A 12,757-nucleotide genomic window follows, 5' to 3' on the forward strand; every position below is an offset into this window, starting at 1 on the left:
TTAAAAGTTTGCATTTTGCAAGTTGTTTTAGTAAGTAATCAAACAAGTGTGATGAGCAGCAAAAATAAATAGTGTTCATTCAATGAAAATACGTTTGATGGAATATTCTAATGAACATTTGTTGTTTTTCTGTCTTTCTTTCTTTCTTTCTTTCTTTCTTTCTTTCTTTCTTTCTTTCTTTCTTTCTTTCTTTCTTTCTTTCTTTCTCTTTTTTTCTGATATTTCCCTCTTACTTGGCTTAATTCTTGTTCTGAAATTACCCATTCAAGCTTACGTTAGGTTAGGTTAATTAGTTTCAAATCTTGTTCTATGCTTGCATGTTAAATAGAAGTTAGACCAAGCTTCTACATGAAGACTTTGATAAATATGCAGGTATCTATAGCTAAATAGATGTGTTGATCAGATTAAGGTCTTGTACTAATCTTAGAGAGTTTTTGTTTTGTGGCATTTGATTCCAGGCAGGACGGAAGAAGTGATATGGAATATCCTAAGAGGAATTTGCTTAGAAATCACTATTATACACCAGAGAAGAAGTGGGCACTTCTTGATCCCCTGTAATACCTCTTTAAATGTTTTTGTTTATATTGTTCAGATAATTTGCATACCTGATTGTTAGAAAAAGCTGGAAACTAAATGATTATTGACTGTTGAGTTGGAAACTTGATGATTTTCGTTTACAGTATCTTGGTTGGAAACTGAACAACGTAAATTAAAATGAAAAATCCCTTACAAAATTGAGAGTTTCATCAGGGCAGAAAAAAATAACAAAATGACTGATAAGAGAATAATACAAGATAGGTTGTATTCTGTTCCACGGTACTGGAAATGTTGCTGCTTCTGGTTGTCAGTCAAATCCCAGCTGTCCCACCTGCAGCAGTCTAAGTGCAGGGAGCACTAAATATCTGCAGTTCTGCATTCACACAGTTGTGATTAATGCCAAGCTTGAAGGAGAGCATTCGGCTCAGCTGCAGTTTTTGCCCCGGCCCCGCATCCCCTGTTCAGGTGAGTGTTGAGGGGATTTTAGGTGTTGTTCCTCTGGGTCTGGCCCCAGAGGGGGTCTGTATTGTCACAAGTGTTGTCATAAGCCTTTCCCCATCCCCTCCACTGTCTCCTCCCTAGGTAGCTCTGTGCAAAAATTCTGTTGAATTTGCCAACTCTTCAAACTTAGGTGTTGTTCATATGCAAAAATTTTACTTTGATTCGAGATCTGGGCACTTCCTATTCTTAATGAAGCCACATTAGATTTAATGAGGGCAGATTGACTCAGTGTCAGCTAACAAAACAACTCTGCCTTACAGAATCTAGTTTTACTGTACTTTCTCATTTATACAATGCATAAGACCAAAGGTAAATGTGTGAATGCAGTTGGCAGTGAGAAATAGAAAGGTAACCACCAAATGCGAGGAGGATAAATTATCTTTTTCTTTGCAATGCCTGTAGCTTAATGCATGCTTAGCTTGCTTTGCAGAAGGAGCATATTTGGTAAGCAGACAAAACAAGATTAGAAGAAAGTAGCCCTAGCAGTACTTACTGCTACATTTCAGGGACTGCAAATGGCTGTGCTAACATGAATGGATAAAGCCTTCTCAGATCTCTGTGAAAAGTACTGCTGCTAGATGAAAAGCTGTATCTCTTTCAGAGGGTACCTTTGAAGCACAGAGGACTTAAATTTCTTTGCCATCTCCTGTCGATGGACTGAGGTCAGCACTAACAGCAGTCTCAGATTTTTTTCTCCCAATTTTTTTGATCTCCTAATTAGACAACATTGCTCTAACCTGCTCTGACAAACCCGGAGAGACAAGGCAGCAAAGTAATCACACAGATAGAATTGTTACCTGCGCTGCATGTTCTCAGTGGCTTCTAAATTGCAAGAACGCAGTCCTCCTTTGCTCCGGTGAGTTTACAGTGTGAGAATAGTTAAGGGCACATAGTGAGTTCAGTGAGAATGGGAACCACATCTTCGACCTTCAGTGACACGTTGGAAAATTGTGCAACATTCATCTTGGAGCAAGCATTTCTTGTTGCTCTTTCTTTGAGTAAATTATTCCTCTGCATTTCTCTTATTTCTGATTGAAGCTGTCTTGTCACATCCTCTCAACAATGTACAATAATTCATTCTAAAATGGGTCTTTCCTGAGAACATTGTGCTGCTTTCTGGTTTCCAGCTTACTGAGCTGATTTAAATGTGCCCGGTGCCTGGCTGCTTAGTGTTATGGTGTTGATTGTCCTTATGTCGGCTTTATACACCTGAGAAGTGGCTTCCACTGATGACTAAACAGCCAGGAGCACAAATGCCTACCTGAAAACTGATTATGAAATGACTTTTTATGTGCATGATAGTACCTTCAAGTAAATAGCCACTTTGATGACTAAACAATCTGGAGTGCAAATGCCTGCCTGAAAGCTGATTATTAAATGGCATTTTATACTTGTGATAGTAGCTTTGAATGAACAGCCGCTTCAGCAGTATTTTATCCAAATGTGCAACTGCAAAAAAACCCCACGTCACTCTGTGTTGTGTGAGCACTGCTGTGTGCACAGGGTGCAGCTCATTTCTTAGTGCTGGAGCTCTGCAGTGGAGCTGAGGAGATGATTCTGTGTCTGATTTTGGCCCCCAGTTTATCTCCTCATGTTTCTTCTGAAGAAAAAAGACTTTTGATCCTGTGTGTTTTTTTTTTTATTTCAGCTCTAAGTTTCTGGTAAGTCTGGGGAAAATATGTCAATGATTTTTTCCCTGTCTCTTCAGCCTACAAAACAATTCTGTGTTAGATGGTAGAAAATGCAGCTTCATCTGATGGTTGGATGGAGTCCTCAGCCAGGACAGACACCTCTTTCAGAAATGAAAAAAATTGTTTATTTGTTGTTTATTATTGTTTAAAGGGACTATAAACACCATGAATATGGTGTGTATGTTGAAGATTTGTTTCTTTTGATTAGATGGCCCAATACAATGCTCCTGAATGGACAGCAGCCAGCAAAGGTCACCAGACTGATGGCAGGCAGCAAGACAGGGCTCCTGGTCTTTCAGTTGTTTCTGGCACAGAACTAGATAAAAATGGGGGAGGCAAAGACTAGTATTGGCCTTGAAAAAAATACATATATATTTTTTAAGAAACAAAGCTACCTCCACACCGATGAGTGAATAGCCATGCACTAAGGATGGTGAAAAGCAATAGCAAAACTGATGCCCTCCCAGAGCTTCCCAATTGCTTTGCTAGCATTTCAGCAAGTGACCTGCTGACTTGGGGTTTAAGAGCTGCAGGAAGTACTGAGGAAGGCTCTGAACTGAAACTATCAAATGCATGGTTGAAGACGGCATTTCCTGCACAGTTTAGAGAAATGTGTGCAGAAGAAAGTTATAAGAGGTCACAGTGATCTCCTTTGTTGAGTGTATAGATTTGCATTTTATTTGCTACTGGTCACCTCATCACAAACCTGAAAGGGAAACAAGATGTGTCAGCTGCATATCTGATCTTGCATCTGTAAATTCTTCCAACCTCACTGGAGTCTCTTTTACATCAGTGAGTGCCTGATAATGTTAGCTAGGTAGATTAACAAAACCAAGACTGTCAGCATGAGTTGGAGAAGAATAGCCTGTAGGAGGCTCTGCTTGTGTTCTGTGAACAACAGTGCAGTCTTATGGATGCAGTCACCCATTACAGCAGGCAGGAAACTGTGTTTCATGCTTGTCTGTCTTGACTGGGCTTTTCTTTAGGCACAGAAGAGTCTTTTGGAAGAGTTCATGTCTGTCTCTGCCAGCCAGTCACTGCCCAGCAGCTGTACTGAAGGGGTAGCGACCTGCTGCTGAGTAGGGTCACAACTCATTTGGTTTTGCAAGTAGCTCTGGACTGTAACAAGGGAGGAATTATGCCACTGTGGACAAACGAATGATAGCAGACACTGAGGTTAAGTGCTTTTTGTCTTCAGTATCAACAAAGAACAGCAAATCTTAAGGGAATCTTTACAATAAGTTATCTCCTTGAGGTACTTGGGCCATAATTCATGCTGTTTCTAAAGTCCAGAGAAGGTTGATTTTTTTTTTTCCCTTTTAACTTGAAATCCCAAAGCTGTAGGATGAGAGTAGAATGGGAGCTTCAAAAATTGCTTTCACTGCTTTGAATCTGACCCTTATATACAGGCATAACCTCCAGGACAAAAAGAAATGATTTTGTTGGAGGTATTACTTTAACTCAAATAGTGTTCCTTACAGAACTACCTGTTACAGAGATCCTGGTAACTATCAGTAGAGTTGTAACATATACAGCCTGTTAGCAAGACAGAATCACAATCACAGAAATCCTTCACAAATAGAGATTTTTTTGAGAGAGCTCAGAGTCAAGCCTATGGGATGCTCAGGCACCGAGGCCCACAAAAGCAGGAGGGCATTTAACTTCTGTTCATTTTTCTCAGTTTCTAGCATGTTTTTGAAAAACATACAAAAACACGTTTGCAGTTTGGAGAGTGCTGTCTACATTCTTGTATTACTCCCACCTGACAAAGAATAGATTAGTTGTAAAACTATTGACTGTGTGTTGCTAGTGTAGGTTTGGACTTGATTTCCTATTCACAGATAGACACTTGTTTGGCTTAGATCTTGATTTATCTATCTACATTCTATCTGTTCACTGTGAATCAGCTCTGATTTTGACTTCTATAAAACCTCAAACAGTACGCTTTTCTGGAACAGTTTGGAAGATATCATAGAATGAAAGAATCATTTGAATTGGAAGAGACCCTTAAAGGCCATCTGGTCCAACTCCCCTGCAGTGAACAGGGACACCCACAGTCAGAGCCCAGTCCAGTCTGACCTTGAATGTCTTCAGTTACCTGTGCCAGTGCTTTACTAGTCTTATCATAAAAAACGTCATTCTTATATCTGATCTAAATCTCTCCTGTTTTATATAAAATGATTTCCCCCTGTCTTATCACAACAGACCTTGCACAAAAGTCTGTCCCCCAGGCCTGGTTGTTCTGCGTTCTTTAGGGAATGACAGCCTTTGTGGAGCCTTTGTCTTTTTAGATACCTCCAGGGATCTGAAACGTTTCTGCTTGTGGCAGTGAATGCTGTACATGATCTAATAAAGCATATGACTGTATTTCTGTATACCTGTGCAGTATATATGAAATTTTGCAAGTTTCACATTGGCCAGGGGTAGGTTATTTTTTTAAAAATGTGGTATGTCAAAAGTCTTAAATAGTAAAGTTATCAAACCAGGAAGGATTACTTCTGTGATGCATGTGCACCTGCTATGATTTCTGTTCCAATCTTGAAGTAAAACATTTTTCTGTCCATCTGTGGTAATATGGTTTTTATCTGAGTTTCTTACTTGCAAATCTGACAATTGAGAAGCAAATTAAATACATGTTTTAATTTGTGGGCTGGTCTTTTCACAGACTTTGAGGAAGCATTATTTTTGGAGTAAATAAATGAGTCGTTACTGTTGTTGACGTGACAGTGGTGCATTATTCATGCAAAGGTTGTTTGCTGTGGTGAGGATGACATTTGTGATGGACGCAAAACAATAGTTTGATAGCATTAAAATGAGCGAAATGGACACTGACTGGTTTCTGCTATTCTATCCAGATTGCTTTTGCAGTGTAATTGTTGCTTTAATGGATGACTGTTTTCCTTTTATAAATGCATCCAGGTATGTCTAGACAGTAATCCAGCAGCCTTAGTGAAAATGTTGGCCTTCACTTCTCTCAGGAGACAAATTCTCATAAAGGTCTGTTACACCACACTGAATCATTAGGTGAGTTTTAAGAATCTTCCTCATTTCATACAGTCAGCATGCAGATCATGTATCATGCCAGGTGCAGAATCAGTGGCTCTACTCATTTTTCACAATAATGTTATTTGTCACTGTAGAGAGACTAGAGAACTGAAAATTTGAAACTGAGATGGTACTTGAATCACCGAAATGCTTCTGTTTGGTGCTGCTGAGGAGTTCTTATGATGGGCATGGTACTGTAGTCATATAATGCTTTACTACAGATGCTTTCACTAAAGTGACCCCAAATTGATTTAGAGTGTTTTAAATATGCAGTAAGTGGAGTAAGTGCTGTAATCTTTTGAAGCTTGTTTGCGATTCATAAGGAAATTATTAAACCAATTTATGACACTTCTATAGCAAATAAATATGGTATCATAAACAGAAGATATTGGCTTCCTCTTAGATGTTGATAGGATGAACAACACTGAGTTTAAGGCCATAACCAGTTCTCTTATATCTCTGTACAGCTCCTGAGCCTTGGAATCACAGCTATGAGGGTCAAATGACATCTAAGGAGAAGACATATTCTGGGTTTAGTGAGCATGTTCAAGCTTCTAAGTGGAGCCTGCATCTTTGGTACAGAATATTACCATCTCATATAATCATGCCACACATCACACAGATCTCTGTGCTTTGTTGATTTAAAGGGTTCCATTTCCTTAAGCCATCAAGCTCATAGGATCTATGAGTAGTATTATTTCTTTGCTCCCCAGATGTTGCTGGAGTGAAACTAACAATTAAATGACAGAAAATTTGTTCTTGGATACGTCTTTTGGTGGCAGTTGCCAAATGCTGTTGAAATCTGAGCTATTTTGAGGGTTTTCCTTTCTTTAAACATAGCCCTTCTGTTCTGAAATGAGCTAATAAGATGAGTGGAATGAACCCTGTGTGCAGAGTTTGGAAGAGCAAGCATTTTTTTCCCTATGAATTATTTGTCCAAAATAGAAAGTTAAGAGGAAAACATTTTCCATCCAGATAATTACTGATAAGGACAAATGCTGAAAATGGTGATGAAGTACGAGCATTATAGACAGGCAAATAATCTGTTCTCTTCTACACATCCAGAAAGTATGTAGTTTCAGTGATGATTTTGCTGTTTGGTTTACTTGTCTCTGAGAAGGGTCTCACTCATGTTGCAGGAGGACTGAGTCTCCATCAGTCTTGCTGACACTACCTGAAGTGTCTGTGGATGTTTCTCCTTGCTTTCTTTCAGCCAGTTAATGATTGTGTACCCAAGCTGCTCTGGTAGGAGAGGTGGAGATGTGGGTGCTGGCACACCTTAGACTGCATTGTCTGATTCTGGGAGTAGGGCTTGGGTGTGAAGGGGGCAGGAGAATCCTTCAGCAATTACTAGGCTCATCCTCTTGCAGAAATGGAACAGTGCTGATGTATTGGAGGTGTTTGTGATTGCTATAAAGATTCCTCAAGCATCTCCAACCAGAGGCTTTGTTTTCTACAATAAATTGTGTGCACATTTCAGAATCAATCTGCTTTGATTCTGCTCCTGGTCAGCTCAGCTGTACACAGAGATTAGTTGTAGCTGTCACTGAATGTTTAGGAGTTTGTCCAAGCTAGAACAAAATAAGATGACTCTGAGAATAATATATTATAGAGCTTTTCTACTTCCCTTTTGTTTTCACATAAAGCTTTCGTATCAGAGAGGCTTCCTGGCACAGAGCTCTGACTGAGTTGGTTTGATTAAGGAAAAGTCCCCATCATTTGAGGCACTGCATGCAACAGCAACAACTATATATATATGTGTGTGTGTGTGTGTGTGTGTGTTCAAAGTACAATATAGCTGTGTTTGCAGAAGATAAAATTTTGTTCTTTACGCCTTTCTCAACAAAAGCTCAGGAGCGAAAGTATCTGTCTCTAACATGAGCATCACGGGCAGGTCACTGTAACTGATATTTATCGTGCTAGCAGTAATCTGAAGCAGAGAAAACATGTTAGCTGTATGTGTGTGCCAATTCCTTTGACCAGATTATTCTACTCAGTAACTTGATGTGTTGGTATTTCTTCTGAAAATTAATTTTGTGGCAGATAAAGAAAGCACACATAAATCTCTTATTTTCTGGCTGGGCAAAAGGCTAAAACAACAGGGTGTGTCTGGATCTGTTTTGTTTGGTTATTAGTATTCGGTGTTTTTCCCTCTTTTTAAATGTCTAATTCAAATGTCAGTTCATTCTTCTCTATTTCCTGCCCTTATTCAACTAGACTTCCAGACCAGGCTTAATTAACTTCAAGACCTTTTCTGCCAACCCCTATAGTTACAGTCTTTTCCTGGAACATTTCCATTGTTAAAATCCCCATGTGTTGTGAGATGATACAAATGATATTATTGCTGTTCTTATGAATTTACAATGAGCCTTTCAATGTTTTTACTTACAGTTTAGCTCTCAGAGTCAGGGAAATCTCAGCTTCAAATCAAAATAAAACTAGGGAAGCAAATATCCAGCTTACAGTGCTGAAAAAGCAAGGCTAGGAAATTCATTCCACAGATGTAGGGAAGTTTAAAAAATTAAAGCAATAAGGAAAGCCGTCCTATGTTTTATGACATTTTTTAGAGCTAGATTGCTCTCTGTTAGGTTTTGTTTCCGTCTGGAAATGACAGTTTTGCCACTTGAACTAAGCTACAATGGTAGGTGCCGTGAGTGCTGTTACTTACACATTGTGTAAGTCTCTGTGGAAGCGATAAAAGTGAGAGCTGTGAGGGCTTTCATCAGGGTGACCCAGTGAGAGTTCTGCTCACAGGTGGTGGCAGCGAGCCCCTGCAAGGAGCCTGGCACTGCGGCCATGCTGGGGCTTGTTTTAATGAAAGCACTAACAGAACTGAATAAACAGGCACAATGTACTATTTTGATGTAGATTCATAAATAAGGTAGTGAAAAAAAAATCTAATGCCTTATTAGTAGTATGGATTGGTTGGTGTAGCCCTAACACAAGCAAACTAGTTCTCATTCAGACATTTCTTACTTATCTGAAAGACAGTGACAATAAAATCCAGTAAGATGCTGCAAATCTCTAAATTCAGGTGCAGAACTCGAGGTTCTAGAAAGGGAAGGGGGAAGCTCAGGACTGTGCCTATGGAGGCTCTGGCTATGAAGCGGAACTCAGCACAGGAACATTTCCCATCAATGGCAGGATTTCCTGTCATTTGCGTGACAGCAGCATTAGGCCCTTAGTCTCCTCAAGCAGCACAAAGGTACACTTTGCACTCCAAGAGAGGATTTCCAGAACTCAAATTCAGAACAGATACCATCATAAAAGGAAGGGGAAAGACTGCTCCTGCCAAGGCATTACTCAGAAATGTGGACAAAGACAGAAAGTATTTGGCTGTATCTTCCAGGCATTCCGTGGAAGTGGGATTTCCCTTTATACTGTCCTACACAATAAGGACAGGGATCTATGTGTGCTGCAGATAACTTGCTTTGCACCCTGTGAGTATCACGAGGAGTCAGGAGGTGGTGCCAGACCTTGTGGGTGGGTATGGGAGCAGAGGAGGGTGCAGGGAGCGCAGCAGGGGGTGCCTGCAGTGGGGGCAGAGCTGGATGGAGTGCTGCTGATTTGTGAAGGCTGACTGGGAGCTTTTTAAAATAGCGCATTACAGAAACAGATGGCTTTTTCTCCTTAGGTTTTGACACAGTATGGTTGCAAAATCCCATAGGAACAGGAAGGTCTTGGTGACAACTAAACTGGGACAGGAGCACTGGCCTTTCTGTATTTTGAAACAAGAATAAAGAATTTAAAAGGTTCCTCCCTGGCTGTGGTGATGCTCTGTAACTCCTGGCATTTCAGGTAGCAAGGCTGGAGCAGAACAGTTCTTCTCTTCCACTGATCCTTGGTATGGTGTCTACAATCTCTGCAGTGCGTACCAGGTAACCGTGCCTGTCTTTCTCCTGAAAAATCAGCCATTCCTCAGGATCAACTCTCCACCCTTTCACAGAGTCTGCTTGATAACTCTTTGACGTGTAGCTCCTAATCTTGTATGGAATGGCTCAGCTGTACTTCTTGTCTAGAGATAAGTCTGCCAGAGTGCCCATCTTCCTGCCTACAACTTTCTCCTTACTGACAGGGAGTTGGCCATCTCTCTGTCCTAGCGAGTCTCCAGTTTACACAAATAGTCATTCTCTGCTTTAGTCTAAAGGAGAAGGGCTACACTGGGTAGGATTTTTGATTTGTAAAGCCCCAAAGACAGCAAGAAGAAAGACATTTGTTTTTAAAAAAATGCACTGAAATTTTCATTTTCAGCATTTTCAATGCATTTCTCACAGGCAGAGGAATCCTATTTTCTTCTTGGCACTAACATATGAACCTCTGAATTAAAATTCTAGAACCTGAGTCAAAACTGGAGTGATGAACACATGACAACCATGAAGATTCAGTTATCTCTGTTCTGTGAACCTCTACTTTTTTAGTAATTATGAAGTATTAGCTAGCCTAATGTGAGCCTGTACTTCTGTGAAAATGTAACCTGACCAACAGAAACAAATTCTTTGAAAAGATTGTCTATTTTCCATTTGAAATATTAATTAATTGAAATATTGACTTCTGGATGCATAGTGCAATCCTCTGTTCCGTACCAACTATAAATCAGGGGAGCCTTTAAACCAGGGATTTTTACCTATATCCTGTTTTCAGCTGTTTTATCTAACAGAGGCAGGATGTGAAACAAACCTGTTTTCTTTTGGCAGCAAACCTGGTAACTCTTTCGGTGGAACCTTCTCTACTTGAGCTCTCCTTGCAGCCCTGAGCCCAGCTCTGTGCAAGCTGCAGGTTTGGAATGAGACACAGCTGTCCCACGGCATGCTTTTGATGTTTGCATTTGCTTTGTAATGTCTAAATAACAGTTTTATGATCTTATGTTAAAGTGTGGAGTGTTGGGAAGTACTTAGTGTGGTGTGGCTGTAACACTGAGAAATAACTGAGTTAAACCAGGAATGATTTGTTAATTGAGTTTATCTTTTGCTTTCCGTTTCGTTTATGTATTGCTGTAACTTCACATACAGCTCTGCAGTACGCTGTGCTATTCTGAGGCATTCATATACTAAATTAAAACTGTGTCCTTTTCTCCTGATGGTCACTCTTTATTTAAGAACAGAAAATAACTCCTCGAGATATCTCAGGTAAATTACAAGTCAGCATTTCTGCTGTACGTTTCTGGTACACTGAGTGTTGTTACACAAATTAACTGGAGATGAGAAGCTTTTGTAAATCATTGGAGCAACCTTGCTTTTGTCTAGTTCTTTTTCCGGCATGAACATTTATATTACTGCATGCTTTTACAAATGCTGATGTGATGATTTATAATCAGTGGGGGCAGGAGAACGCTGATTAACTACACCTTTGTTAACTGCAATAGCAACCAACTTTCAATTTTTTTAGTAGCTGAGAATAGAACAGATTTTCTCACAGAAATTAATCTTCTCCCATATCTTTTTTTTCCTGCATTTCTTTCCTTCCTTTATCTTTATTACAACATGACAACCAGCACAGGAAGGTACTGTGCACACTGGCAGTTCCACTGTTGCAGACTAGAATTCTTCCACAAAAAGCAGTATCAATTAATCTCTTATGCATAAATGCTTCATCTTTCCAAGCTGTACGGTACACTTGTTGGCTCAGGTTCTTGCTGCACTGTCTTAAGGAAAAGATAAGCCTTTTCAACCAACTTTTTTCACCAAGCCTCTGTTGGTAAAATACCTTGTCAGGAAAAAAATGGTGTGTTTTGGACCTCTGAGATCAAGAAACTTGTCAAGTACGAATTGCTGGTGTTCTGGAACAGGAGCTGTAAAAGCCCAGGGTTGGGACTTAGGAGACCAAGGCACTGAGGTGTTTACCTAAACTCTCCTTCTAACCCTAAGCACCCTCAGCAGGTACAATAAGCCAGGGATGGCAGGTTTTTCTGGGGGTCTTCCTGCCTTTGGGTTGGTGACATAAAACCATGGCAGCTTTTCAAACACCAAGGGCAGCCCTCCCATTGCTGGAGCACACTGACCATGGCACAGCGTACACCTGCTCACTACACGCTGTACTAAGCCTGTAATCTTCATGTTGCAACTGGAATTGTTTTATAAAGGGCTTACAGCTGCCATTTGCAATATCATTTCAGTCCTTTTTCCATTGTGAGTGAACATTGGCAACATTATCTAAAAAGTACGGAACAGAGCTACAAAGAAAGTGTAATGTATTTTTTTCTGTTATGTGACCTGGGAAAACTGTGGTATAACCCAGGAAATCTAGAGATTTTCCTCTTCCAATGTAAACTGTGAACAACTCTGCTGTTGTCCTCCCTTACTTTTAAGTTCTATCAATATTAGGCCCAAAGGATGCTGTAGATATGTATGAAATTCATAGCCTAACCACTGGTATATCTTAAATTATTTAAAGCAGTAGAAGACATTTTTGGTGCAGATAAAAAATTATTGCAATTACCTCTAAAGCTGAAGGACAGCAAATACCGTTTGTTCCTTACCTGAGTCAGAGTTTCTAGAGCTTCAGTTTGTTCCCAGATGAGGCAAACTAAATTCAGCGGTGTCCCAAAACATTAAGCAGTACATAGAAAAAGAAGAACAAGCAGAAAAATCCACTTCACTTTTCGTTAAGCAATACTGGGAGTGTTCAGCAACCCAATCTCCAAGGTTTTCCAGCTGGAATCCGCCTTTTCCCATCCTGCATCCCGGCATCCTGTTATTGTTCCAACTCTTAGTAATGCAGTGAGAAAAGGGAGTGGAGGAAACAAGATAAACTTAGCCTTATTATTGCTCTAGGTACTTATTTGTTACTGCCTCTAATAAGCCAGCTGAATAAAAGGAAATCAGCTCTAAGAGAAAGGCAAAAGTCGGGACAAAAGTTAGTATTGGAGGTTTGGAAATTATAAAAAATGATACTTTAAATAGTGTCTGATATTTGATCAGCGCAGACTATGACTGTTTTGCTCAAACAGGGTGCTTTAAAGCAATCTGGAGATGTCTCTGTCAGGG

General features: G+C 40.0%; 1 protein-coding gene across 1 annotated transcript in view; it reads right to left on the reverse strand.

Moving 5' to 3' along the window:
- Positions 1-12,453, reverse strand: part of CDH5 (cadherin 5) — a 28,576-nt gene extending 16,123 nt beyond the window's left edge. Inside the window, exon 1 of the mRNA XM_010717724.4 lies at positions 12,250-12,453. The gene's annotated coding sequence lies outside the window, so the exon portion shown is untranslated. The remainder of the gene's footprint in view (positions 1-12,249) is intronic.
- Between the last annotated feature and the right edge of the window lie 304 nt (positions 12,454-12,757).

The sequence above is a fragment of the Meleagris gallopavo genome, chromosome 13, assembly GCF_905368555.1.
Source record: "Meleagris gallopavo chromosome 13, MGAL_WU_HG_1.1, whole genome shotgun sequence".
Classification (NCBI taxonomy): Eukaryota; Metazoa; Chordata; class Aves; order Galliformes; family Phasianidae; genus Meleagris; species Meleagris gallopavo.